The 12,127-nt window shown below is 45.6% G+C and overlaps 1 pseudogene; it reads right to left on the bottom strand.

Annotated features, from left to right (window-relative positions):
* Positions 1–256: 256 nt before the first annotated feature.
* LOC117693905 (U6 spliceosomal RNA) lies at positions 257–356 on the bottom strand (annotated as a pseudogene).
* Positions 357–12,127: the final 11,771 nt, after the last annotated feature.

Below are 12,127 nucleotides of genomic sequence, written 5' to 3'. Positions count from 1 at the left end.
GCCTCAGATGCCAGCCACTTTGTTAACCCTGTGGAACACACAGCCTGGAGAAATGGACCAACGGGTAAGAGCACTGGCTGCTCTTCCAAAGAACCAGGTTCTCACTGGTTGCTCCTCTAGAAAACCTAGCACCCACTATGCTCACGGTCATCTGTGACTCGACTTCCAGAGGACCCAATGCTCTCCTCTGAGCTCCATGGCGTGCACATGATACAGACATACACACAGTTAAAACACCTATGCACATAAAAGAATTAATTTTTAAGAGCTCATCATGAATTTACATGCTTTCCTTGCACAGCAGCTATGCTAATCACTGTGCCATTCCAGTGTTACTATATGTGCACCGAATGTACTATATATACAAATACAAATATATACAGCACACCTTTCTCTGAAGCTACTGAGAAAGAGGACACTGCCCAGCTAACTGCAGGCTTGAGGAGATGATGCATACAAAGCCTCTGCATTCTGGCCCCTATGACATTAGTGACAGAGAAGCTTCACACAGCTGACCCCTTCTCTTTCTGAATGTGAGCAATCCTGGTTTCTACCTCCTGCTTCCTCTTCCTGGCATTCTGTGGCCAGTGCCTGGAGAAGGATGCTGTCTGTCTCTTCCCTGTAGCTGCCCATGGGCAGGGCATGGTTTGAGCCCACTGGGTAGTGGTGGGGGATGGGAGGTGGGTGCTGCTACCCGGAGCACCTGGGGAGCCTAGCAGTCAGGCCTACAGGCTCCTGATTCTGCTAATTTTCTCCAGGAATGATGGCCATTCTTCAGCTGTAGCAAGATAACAACAGGACTTACTCTTTGGTTTTACTGTTGTCCCTACATCAAGGTCCTCAAACCATGGTGACTTTTGCTCTATAAACACCAAGGAATGGCTTGTTTCTCCATAAGGGCAGGGGCTGATGACCCTGAGGAATGCTCCAGCTGACCACATTCCTGGGAGGCAGAAGAAACCAGAGCTGGAGAAGTCACGGGGTTACCTAGCTGCTTTTCCTAAGTGTCACGTCGGGGTTACGCAAAAGATGGAGTGAGGATGTCTCTGCTCTCAGACACACTGAACACTTAGCAGAGGGCCAGAAATTGTTATTACTTGCGGCTCATAGAAGATAATCTTTGTGAATCCGAGCGATCACACAGAGGATCTACATCTGTACAGGCTTTCTCACATGCTTCTAAGCCAGTACATCATTGGTGGGCTTAAACTACCAAGTGCCACAAAGAGTCCATGTGACTAAGTGTGTAATGGGAAATTCCTTTCTGTGGTCAGTTGGTCAAGCATGTTGAGGTGCCGGGTGGGAAGGGTAGAACATGCTCTCTGCACAGGACGACCGCAGCAACCTCACTGTTTCTCTCTTCAAGACAGGATAATTGCAAGCAGATGCTTTTACCAGATTGACTGCCAGGTACCATTTCTTGAGAGAGATTTTATAGTTAAAAAAAAATTCCTTTTTACTCTTAATTTTTCTCTTTTACAGGAGCTTGCGGAGGGCAGGGTGATGCTTGCTGGTCTTGGTATGAACATGTGTGTGCACTGTAACATGCATATAGCATGCATAGGGAGGTTATAGGACAACCTGCTGAAGCCAGTTCTCTCCTTTCTTCATGTGGCTCCAAGGAATTGAACTCAGGTCATTGGTGGCAAGCACCTTACCCCCTGGGCCATGTCACAGGCCCATGAGTGTGCTCTTTTTATGGCCATAGTCTATTGATGTCAGGTTTTTCTATCTACCATACACGTATGCAATTTCCCTCTGACCTTCACATGCCCACTGCATCGTACATATGCACACAAAATAAATAAATGTAAATAGAATTTTAATTAGAATCTTTTAAAAAAAAAAAGACAAATCTCTCTCAAACAAACATTCTTATCTTATGAGTTGCTGACACCCCATCTGACCTTTCTTTCCTTTTCTTCTTCCCCTTTCTCTTTCTCCTCCTCTTCCTCCTCCTCCTCTTCCCTTCTTTGGCATCAGTAAAATGTGAGTAGCAAGTTGCAGGTTACAGCACGCAGTCAAGATTTGCCAAGACGACTTTACAGTGACTTTGTACCACTTCATGTGACACGAAGGACTTAAAGTCATATATTTTGTGCTCGAAGGTGCTCACACACACATACATACACCACATACCACATACACACCACACACACATACCATACACACACACACACAGAGCACAGCACAGAATTCTCTTTTAGAGGCTGGGGAGATGCCTCTCTTGGTAATGCTTGCTGCAGAAGCATAAGAGCCTGCATTCAGTCTCAGCACCCACATAAAAAGCCAGATGCAGTGATGTATGTTTAAAGTCTCAGCACTCAAGATGCAGGGACAGGAGGATCACTGAGGTTCATTGACTAACCAGTCTAAACTGATTAGTGAACTCCAGGTCCCACTGAGAGACCCCGTGGATCTTGAGAAAGAACATCTGAGACTGACCTCTGGCCTCCACACACATGTGCACATACACCTACAGACATAAACATTTTCCACATCAACACACACAATTCTCTTTTAGCATTTCCTGCTAAAAGAGAGAGAAGGAAGATTTTAAATCATCATACAAAGTAATGGGTTTCCTTATGTTATTTTCATACACACTTAGTGTTGGTGGACCCTCCTTCCTCGCTCCCCTCCCCCATCTCATGGCCCACCATGGTACCCTCTCCTGCCCAATAGTTCCTGTCCCGTGTCCATGTCACAAATACTCTATTACCCTCCCTGTCTTTCTCCCTTCAACTCTCCTTGTCTCTCTCATGCTCCCTTCTCGTTTCATGAGCTGTATCTACACTCGCTCCCACACAACACACAGCATAACAGTTAGAAGCTGGGATCTGCATTGGAGAGAGAACATGTGGTATTTGTCTTTCTGTCTTCGCCCCAGCTAATGTAATAACTTCCAGATCCACCCATCTTCCATGAAATTTTCATAATTTCATTTTTCTTCATGACAATAAAATTCCATTGCATATATATACCACATGTTTGTTACCCCTCATCTGTTGATGGACGTCTAAGTTATTCCCATCTCTTGCCATTGTGAATAGAGTAGTGAGTATCTCTGTGGTAGAATATGAAGTCCTTTGGCTATGTACTTAGAAATGCTATAATATTATACAAAGGATCTGTCTATCTGTCTATGTATATATGTATGCATGTATGTATCTATGTATCTATGTATCTGTCTATGTATATATCCATGTATCTATCTACTAGCTATCATTTATTTATTTATTTATAGAAATCTACACCCACTATTTCCATGATGGCTGCACAAGTTTACACTCCCACAAGCAGTGAGCGGTTTCTCTTTCCACACATCCTCGTCTGCAAGTATTGCTTATCTTCTTGATGGTAGCTGCTCGTCTTGGGATGACACGGAATCCTAAAATCATTTAGATTTGCGTTGAAATGCTGACTATGAGGCAAGATGTGCCCCAGGTTGCAATAGTGGCATGAAGGCTATCGGGGTAACCAACCCTTTTCCGACTGGATTTGAGACCATCTCCACAGATGTGAACTCGTGTGTGGTACTAGAAACCTGCTCAAAAGCTTGTGAGTGTGGAGATCACAGGCCCGAGGGAGGGAATCCACTGGCGGTGTTTTGGAAAGTGGTCATATTGTCAGACTATCTTCTTAATATCTATGTTTATGCACATAAGTGTGTGATGCTTTCGGCCTTGATCAGAGAAGCTTCTGCAGTGGATGGTGGTTAGCGCAGAGATTCATAACTGCGCTGAGAGTTAGTGATTGTGAGTACTCGGTCATAAACAGGTCATTCATATCAACCCCCCTGTCCAATCCAAGTCCCAGGGACTATCAAAGAAGGGTGGAACAAATGTCAGAGCCAGAGAGTAGGAAGAAAAGCCAGGAAAGGCTGCTGTGGATGGTTGCCTGAACAAGTCCCGGCACAAGACTGGACCACTCAAGATTCCATCATGGGTGAGGGAGGGCTCCTGAAGCCACACCCTCAGCTGAGCAGCTATTTGTATTTTACGACTGCTCAGGGAGGGAGAGTTACTCTTCTTTGAGAATGTAGTCACTGGAGAGCTATCCATGCCCCAGTGAATAATGGCCCAGGATTTATGTGCATATGGTCAACACTAACTCAACTCAAAGGGCAATTCATAAAAAAAATAACAATTTTTTTTTTAAAAAAAGACATGAAATTTGAAGGCAGGCAGGTTATTAGGTCCTTGAGAAGGCTGGAAAGAGGAAGTGGGAGGTGGGGAGGATCCAAGGATACATGTATATACACGTATTAACATTTCCAAAAGTAAACTTAAAATGTTATACTAAAAAGAAAAGAAAATGTTTCTGAGGAAATTCAACACCTTTTAAAGTATCCTTTGGAGAAGACCAGAAGGGTGGGAGGGAGGAGAGAAAGGAGAGCCAGGGATGAATATCATCCAGGTAGCCGTATACAAAGTAGCCATATTCCTTCTGAGAAGGAAGCCCATCATTTTTCACAATTAAAAATGCTAATACTTTTTTCTTTTAATAAAACAAGCTCCCCTTAAAGGATTAGCAAGCCTGAGAGCTCCCTTTTCTGTTCAGGACATGGTCCTTCCTGGTGTTCTTCCTTCTCTTGTACAAATGCACACTCCTCCCTGTCGCAAGGATTTCCTTGATCTTTCTTGCAGTGCAAGTCTGCACTTGGCAACGACTTCTTTGGGGATTTTTATACCTAAAAAGGTTATTTCACCATTACTGAAAGACTTTGCTACTAGGTAAGAAACACTCTTATCTCTATGTAAAAGAATGTTGTTCTGGCTCTCCTCGATTCCAACAAGAAAGCCATCCGCTATCTTTCTTCCCTTGGGCTATGGTTCAGACTTCTGGTCTTACACCATTTTTGGAACATCAAGAAGTACTTGGTGTGTTTTCCATAGACAGTAGTTTGCAGAATCACTTTTGTCCCATCTCTCCTCTTTGGGGACTCCAGTGACATGTGCATTGGGGTGTTCATTGTTACTCCAGAGCTTACTGTAGTTTTTTTTGTGTGTGTGTGGGGGGGGATGTTGTTGTTTTGGTGTGTGTGTAGTATTTTTCCTTTTTGTTTCCATGTGTCTTCAGTTTCCCTATCTTCTCCCTCTCATATCCAATCCACCATATCCAATACCAAGTAAGCCTCAGCTGTGAGCATTTGCGTGTCTGCCCATTCGGTCTAGATCTTAGACTTCTTTGGTATGTATATTCAGTCACTCCTTATCTGTCTTCCCCGTAGTGAAGGGATGTGTGAGGGTCTCAGCCCACCGATTCCGTCATCCATGCAAGCTCTGGGTTAGTTCTTACTGGTAACTATTTCTCTGTATTGAGTATCACATCTCTCTACATCTCTTCATATCTGATCATCTTTGAGTGTATGCCGGCATGTAAACATTACCTTGCCAGGGACAACATGTTTTAGTCTTCCTATAAACAGGCTTGAACTTTGTTTTGAGATGTGATTAAATCACTTAAAGACTGTTTCTTTTTTTTTTTTTTGAAGAAATATTTTTAATTATATATATATACTTCTGTATGCTTCTGTATGAGTTTATGCACAAGAGTGCAGGTGCCTAGAGAGGCCAGAAAATGGCATTGGATCCCCTAGAGCCAGAGTTATGGGTTGGGAGGGCTAAGGTCCCTGATATGAGTGTTGAAAGTAAACTTGGATCCTCGGAAAGAGTAATACATGCTGTAAACTTCTGAGCCACCTGTCCAACTCCAAGATTCATTCTTTTAAGACTTCCTTTTAAATGTGACTATATTAAATCAGAATAGCATTTAGTCTGGCGCTAATTTTTTTCTGGTCACTGAAGCAGGCACCATGCAATCTGCCTGACTATCAAAGTTTCCATTCTGGAGAGCACAGCCAGAAGGTTTTCTTTCCTTGGGCTACAAAGATTTTCCGGTCTTTTTTTTTTTTTTTTTTTTTTTTCAGGGGAGGGAGGGGAGGTGTATCTTCACCTGCCTTGTGTGACTCAACAAACCTGAGGGACCCTCTGTGTGTTCCTAGAGTTTTCTTCCTACAGCTTCTCTTTGCTAATCATTCCCTCTGCAAAGTCAAGCCTTCTTAGGCTCCAGTCCTATCTTCTCAGATTAGGGAGATTCTTAGTCCTCCCTAGCTCGTCCTTCTGGAATGAACTTGGCATGGTAGGATGCATCTCAGCTGCTTCTGGTGTTAGAGACTACAGTTCCTAATTGCTTAAGGTCTAATGCTTGAGGAGAGGTTGTGTTACGTGTTTGTCAAGAAGTTTTGTCTGTTTCAGGTGGAAGTAAACCTGGCAGGCTAATCCATCTCGCTCAGCATTGGGAGTCTCGGACATCTATCTTTTGATGGGATAAGCCTGAAGTTTCTGTTAGTCATCCATGTGGTGATATATAGCCTGAAATCTTATGAGTCAAGAGCTCTGGGGAGGCAACCCGTTCAGTCCCCTGGGAATGACCTGTTTTCTTGGAACTTGCTGTGAACACCTTGGCATCTGAGAGATAAGAGAAGATCCCAAAACGTTCTGTGCTGGGAGAAATTAGTGGCCTAGACTCTTCCTGTTCGTCCACCACCATCACGCTGATGATTGTTTGGTCTTGAACAGACAGCCATGTCTGTTGCACCGTGGTCCAGGCTTGTGTAGGTTACGAACTGTAATTCTTCCAAGCACTTACTCAGTTGCTAATTTCTCCGAGTTGGTTCCGGGTATTAATCACAACACACCCTTTCTCCTCATGTTCTCAAAGCTTAATGTTGGCTTTCTTTTCTCACGCCCACCACTTGCTGTCTCTCAGAGGAACAGCAGCTACTCAGGGCCCATTGTGACAAAAAAAAGCCAAATTAAAATGTTTGTCATTAGCATGTATTTAAGTAATAAGTGTTTTTTGAGCCGTCGTTAGGCAGAGCACATTTTAGTCCTTTTTGAGCTTCAGAATTCTCTTCTCATCTCTCTACCAGCCTCTTATTTTAGAATGGCTCGATTTTATTGTATTTCTACTTTGATAAAGGCTGGTTCTCTCCTTAGCAAACAATATTCTTGCCATGCCTTGCCAAACCACGCAATAACATCTGTGCCTGCTATCCAGGCACTGCCCACCTCACTCCTTCCTGTTCCTGAGGGCCTGGTAGTGTGTACCCTTCCTCTCTCTCTTTTGACAAAGCAATGAAAGCCGGGCGGTGGTGGCGCATGCCTTTAAACCCAGCACTGGGGAGGCAGAAGCAGGCGGATTTCTGAGTTCGAGGCTAGCCTGGTCTACAGGGTGAGTTCCAGGACAGCCAGGGCTACACACAGAAACCCTGTCTCGAAAAACCAAAAAAATAAAATTAAAAGTAAAAATAAAAATAAAAAAGACAAAGCAATGATTCTACCAAACAATCGCCTCTCACAACACAGGTCCTTCTCCAGACTCCAGGACCAGCTCCCTCACTGTTAACAACCCACTACTAAGCCAGCAGGTTATATTTTGGGATTTTATTCCAACAAACTCTCACTGCCTTTAATCATCTTTTTACAAGTCAAGGAGTTATATAGTTGTGTGGGTTGTTTTTTCTACTCTAACGCAGTGAGTGTTCCTGGTTGACTGTTCACTCCTAACTTATGACTTCTTGGTCACCTCAGCTAGGTCCTCGGTTGGTAGTCAGGGAGCTAAAAGACTGAAAGCAGCTGAAGCGTTCACGAGACAGTCAGGCATGGTGACACACACCTTTAGTTTCAGCGGAGGCAGGTGAAGTTCTGTGAGTTAGAGGCCAGCCTCGCTTACATTCTGAGTTTCTGGACAGCCAGAGCTAGCTACATTAATAGAAAGATTCTGTCTTAAACAACAACAATAACAACAAAAGAGTTTATAGGGTAGCCTAGGCAACAGGCCAGGAAGTGATATTACATTAGCCAGAACTAGTCACAAGGCCCCATCCAGAGACTGGGAAACGCAGTCATCTTGCACAGAAAGTACTCTGAAAGGCGATTGCTTGGTGATGGTCTCACAGCACCATCCGTGCGTCCTTCTTCCTGTCTGCCCACCTGTCCACCTATCCCCACCGTTCTTAGGACTCTTGAGAAGGTAGGAGCATCAGGCTAAACTTAGACATGAAAGAGACTTATTATGAAAGATTGGCTCACGCAGTCAGCAAAGTGGAGATGTCCCATGGTCTTTGACCTGCCATCCGGAGAGCAAGGAATGCTGATATACTTTTGAGTTTTAAAACCTGAGAACCTATAGTATAGTTCTTAATCTAAATCCAAAGACTTAAGAACCAAGGGTGCTTGTGTCTGAAGATGAGAAAGGATCACTTCCTAGGCCCTTTTTGTTCTATTCTGGTTCTCAGTGTATTGGAGAATACACACTCATATTGGCCAGGGGGATCATATACGTAGTCTCTGATGCAAACATTTCTTCTAGAAACAGCCTCATGGCCACACCTAGGAATAATGTTTAACAAGCTCTCTGGACATCTCTTAGCCTAGTCAAGCTGAAACAGAAAATTAACCATCGTATCCTCTTCCTTGGGACTATTCAATACTTCTGAGCACTGAGTACTTCAGAAGCTGGGGAAAGAACTGACTACTGCACTACCCAGAGTCTGCTGACTTCTGTGTCCATCTGCTGCCCAGACCTTGAGGCCCTTGCAGACAGAGACAGACCTTGTCTGTCTCTCTGCCTGTGACATCAGGTGCACGCTAAGTAAATGAATATAAACTAGGGGAGGGAGGGTGAGTTAACTAATGAGCGAGACCCCCCCCCCCAGGGCTTCTAGTCTATGTTGTTGGATCCACACTCCAGTCTTTGTCTCGAGAAAGCAGGCAGAACTTGTGTGCAGCAGAATACAGTGGGTGGAAGGCAGCAGCCTCCTGAGGCCAGGTGATGTGAGATTCCTGCTAAATCCCTTCCCTGGGGGAAAATAAAGCAATGTCTACCTTTCCTCCCAAGGTCTCAATGACAAACCCAGGTGGGGTTCCACCAGACATGTCTCTCTAAAGGACAAATGACTTTATTGGGCTTCGTTATTAAGCCCAGGTGAGGGGTTACTTTCAGAGGTGCAGTGCTCCTCCCACAACTGTCCACATCTGGAAAGCTTTACCCAACAAGGATAAGGCCTTCTTAGCCCTCCCAGTCTCAATGCTGGATCTGCTCCCTCAGGCCACACACAGAGTTGCTGGGTGGTAGGGAGCAGAGGGACACCCAGGAGAGATTGTCTGTCTTCTATCATGTAAACTGTCAATTGTCCCAACTGGGAGGATCTTTTGGGGTGGGGGATGGGAGGCCCAGCTGAACTCCCCAAGATGGTAGTTGTTTGCCTCAGAGATGACAGAGGTCCTAGAGCAGGGCCTTCGGTTTCAATGAAGAGAAGGTTCAGGGGCCCCTCCCCTTCAGGTGGGTTGGGAGGCAGGAGTACTCCAGTTAGTGCCTCTTATGTTTGTGCTCTGGCAAAGGTCTTTAGTCATGAAGTCATTGCAAAGCTGGCTGAATATGTGTCATGTGTTGGGTACCACGTTGGGTCCAGAGGATCTCATACAACCAACACAGGCACTAATCTAGTGGACCTTGCAGCTAATTAGACAACAACTATCTGTACATCATGAGAACATCACAGTCCCCTGTGCAAGAGTGCTTCTCCTCCTCTTCCTCCTCTTCCTCCTCTTCCTCCTCTTCCTCCTCTTCCTCCTCTTCCTCCTCTTCCTCCTCTTCCTCCTCTTCCTCCTCTTCCTCCTCTTCCTCCTCTTCCTCCTCTTCCTCCTCTTCCTCTTCTTCCTCCTCTTCCTCCTCCTCTTCCTCCTGCTTCTCCTTTACATTTACCCTGGGGACAAGGAAGCTTTGTGTAGATGAGCAGGGTCTTCTCATTCACTTCCCTTCCTGGGGCAAGATGTAAATCCACTTCATTTCTCACCAAGTGTGATGTTAGCCTCCGTTGTCAATGTGCAGGATTTGGGATCACCTAGGAGACACACTTTTAAGGGTGTCTGTGAGAATGTTTCCAGTGAGGCTTAACTGAGGAGGGAAGGCCCATTTCAAATGTGCATGGCACTACCCTATGGGCTAAGATGCCAGGCTTAATAAAAGGGGCAAAAGAGGAAGGCAGGTGGGTACCATATTTCTTTCTCTGCTTCCTGCCTTTAGACACAGCATGACCAGCCAGCCACTTTGTGTCACCATACCACACCACCGCTGTGTCTGCTAGGACCACCATACCTTCCCTACAATGATGGACTACACCTCTAAACTGAACTCAAATCAACCCTCTGGGAAGTTGATTTTACAAGGCATTTTGTCACAGCGTTAAAAGTAAATAATATTTCAAGTTTGTCTAAAGGGTAGAGAGGAGGTAGTCCTGAGGGAGGTAGGAAGAAGAAGAAGAAGAAGAAGAAGAAGAAGAAGAAGAAGAAGAAGAAGAAGAAGAAGAAGAGGAGGAGGAGGAGGAGGAGGAGGAGGAGGAGGAGGAGGAGGAGGAGGAGGAGGAGGAGGAGGAGGAGGAGGAAGAGGAGGAAGAGGAGGAAGAGGAGGAGGAGGAGGAGGAAGAGGAGGAAGAGGAGGAAGAGGAGGAGGAGGAAAAAAACCCAGAACAAGAATAAAGGGACAACAAAATGCACCTGGGAACATCAGGCCTGTTCTCTCTTCAGCTCTGTATCACACCATGTCCTGTCAGAGCTGAGCTGCATCTGTCTCTGTACAGAACTGCCTGGAGACATAGCTGGTCTCAGAAATGCACCCAGGTGGTCCTGACAGGCACACAGAGTTCTAAAGAGACAATCACTGCCCTTTCCAGACTCTCCAGATAATGGATCCCAGGAAGCTGGGATTTCTCCAGGAGTCTCATCTGGAAGAAGGAAAAGCCAGAGCATGGGTGCCAGCCAGCCAGGGAAGAAATGTCACATAGTTTTGGCAAATTGCCAGACCACCTTGCACAAGAGGCTGGAGCCAATGACCACTCATCGATGGGATGGACCACACCCTTCCTGGGACTGCTTACTTACATATGCCTCTTGCCCTCTGTTTAAACCTCAGCTTCACGCTGGGACCCCAAAGATGGACTTGGGTGGGGGTGTCATCTTTGCCTTTTCCTCTTCCCAGTGTGGCCACACGAAATCAATCACCTTTCTCTGCTTGTCCTTGTTTATTTGTCTATTTAATTGGCTGATTAAGGTTAGGTAGCCCTGCCTACTTTGTTAGGGCTGCCAGGGCCAAGGCTCTGACCCTATCAACTCCAGAAACAACAGAAGGCGCCGAGTACCCCAGGTGGGAACGGGTTGCCATGGGGATGAATTTCCCAAGCCTTTCTGCCCCTCATCCACATATGAGACGATACATTTCTACACCCCAAGTGTGTGCCTGGTAGTTCCATAGGAAACCCCCTTAGAGATTAATTCTTCCCTATGGTTTTCTAAAAACAGGCCAAGGTGCCACCAGAGTCATTGTGTTAGATGCATGGACACGAAACTTAAAGAAGAGTCCCATGGTGCCCTGCTTGGATCTTTCTAGAAACTTTTGCAGCTTAGGTAGTAGTAAAACATTCCAGGTATTTACCAGAACGACTTGAGGACACACTGTAGGGGCCACACTTCTAAGGGACCTGATATCTCCTGTCTGGTTTTAACAGCTGTAATGGGAGAGAGCATTTTTCTTTTTTATAAAAAACATTTTTATGGGTGTGAATGTCTTGCCGGAATGCATATCTATGTACTTCTTGTGTGCCTAGTGCCTTCACAGGCCAGAAGAGAGCATTCGATTCCTTGTGACTGGAGTTACAGAGAGTTGAGCCACCATGTGGTTGCTGGAAATCAAACCGTGGGCCTCTAGAAGGGCAGCCAGTGCTTCTAACCACTGAGCCATCTCTCTGGCTTTCATCAGGCAGATAGCTTCGTGCTTTGGGTGTCCCTAAGGGGAAGAGGGACTCTCCACAGCATTCCTGCTGTGATCACATGGGGCAGGTGTGTGCCAGGGACTGGAGTTGTCATGGTCTTCTGCTTCTTCTGTGGCACACATGTCCTGGCTGGAGGTTTAAACATGCAGAGAGATGGGAGATGCTTTATAAGAAGACAAGATTCTGTGTGGAGGGGGTGTCTCAAGGATCCTCATTAGGGACTACTGACTGACAGGTGGGAGTGACCCCTGCCTTGGGAGTGTGTGAGCTCTGGGAAGGCTTCATGCCTTT

This window comes from Arvicanthis niloticus, chromosome 21, assembly GCF_011762505.2.
Source record: "Arvicanthis niloticus isolate mArvNil1 chromosome 21, mArvNil1.pat.X, whole genome shotgun sequence".
Taxonomy (NCBI): domain Eukaryota; kingdom Metazoa; phylum Chordata; class Mammalia; order Rodentia; family Muridae; genus Arvicanthis; species Arvicanthis niloticus.
Note: the sequence above shows the minus strand (reverse complement) of the source record. Positions and strands in the feature narration are given on the sequence as shown.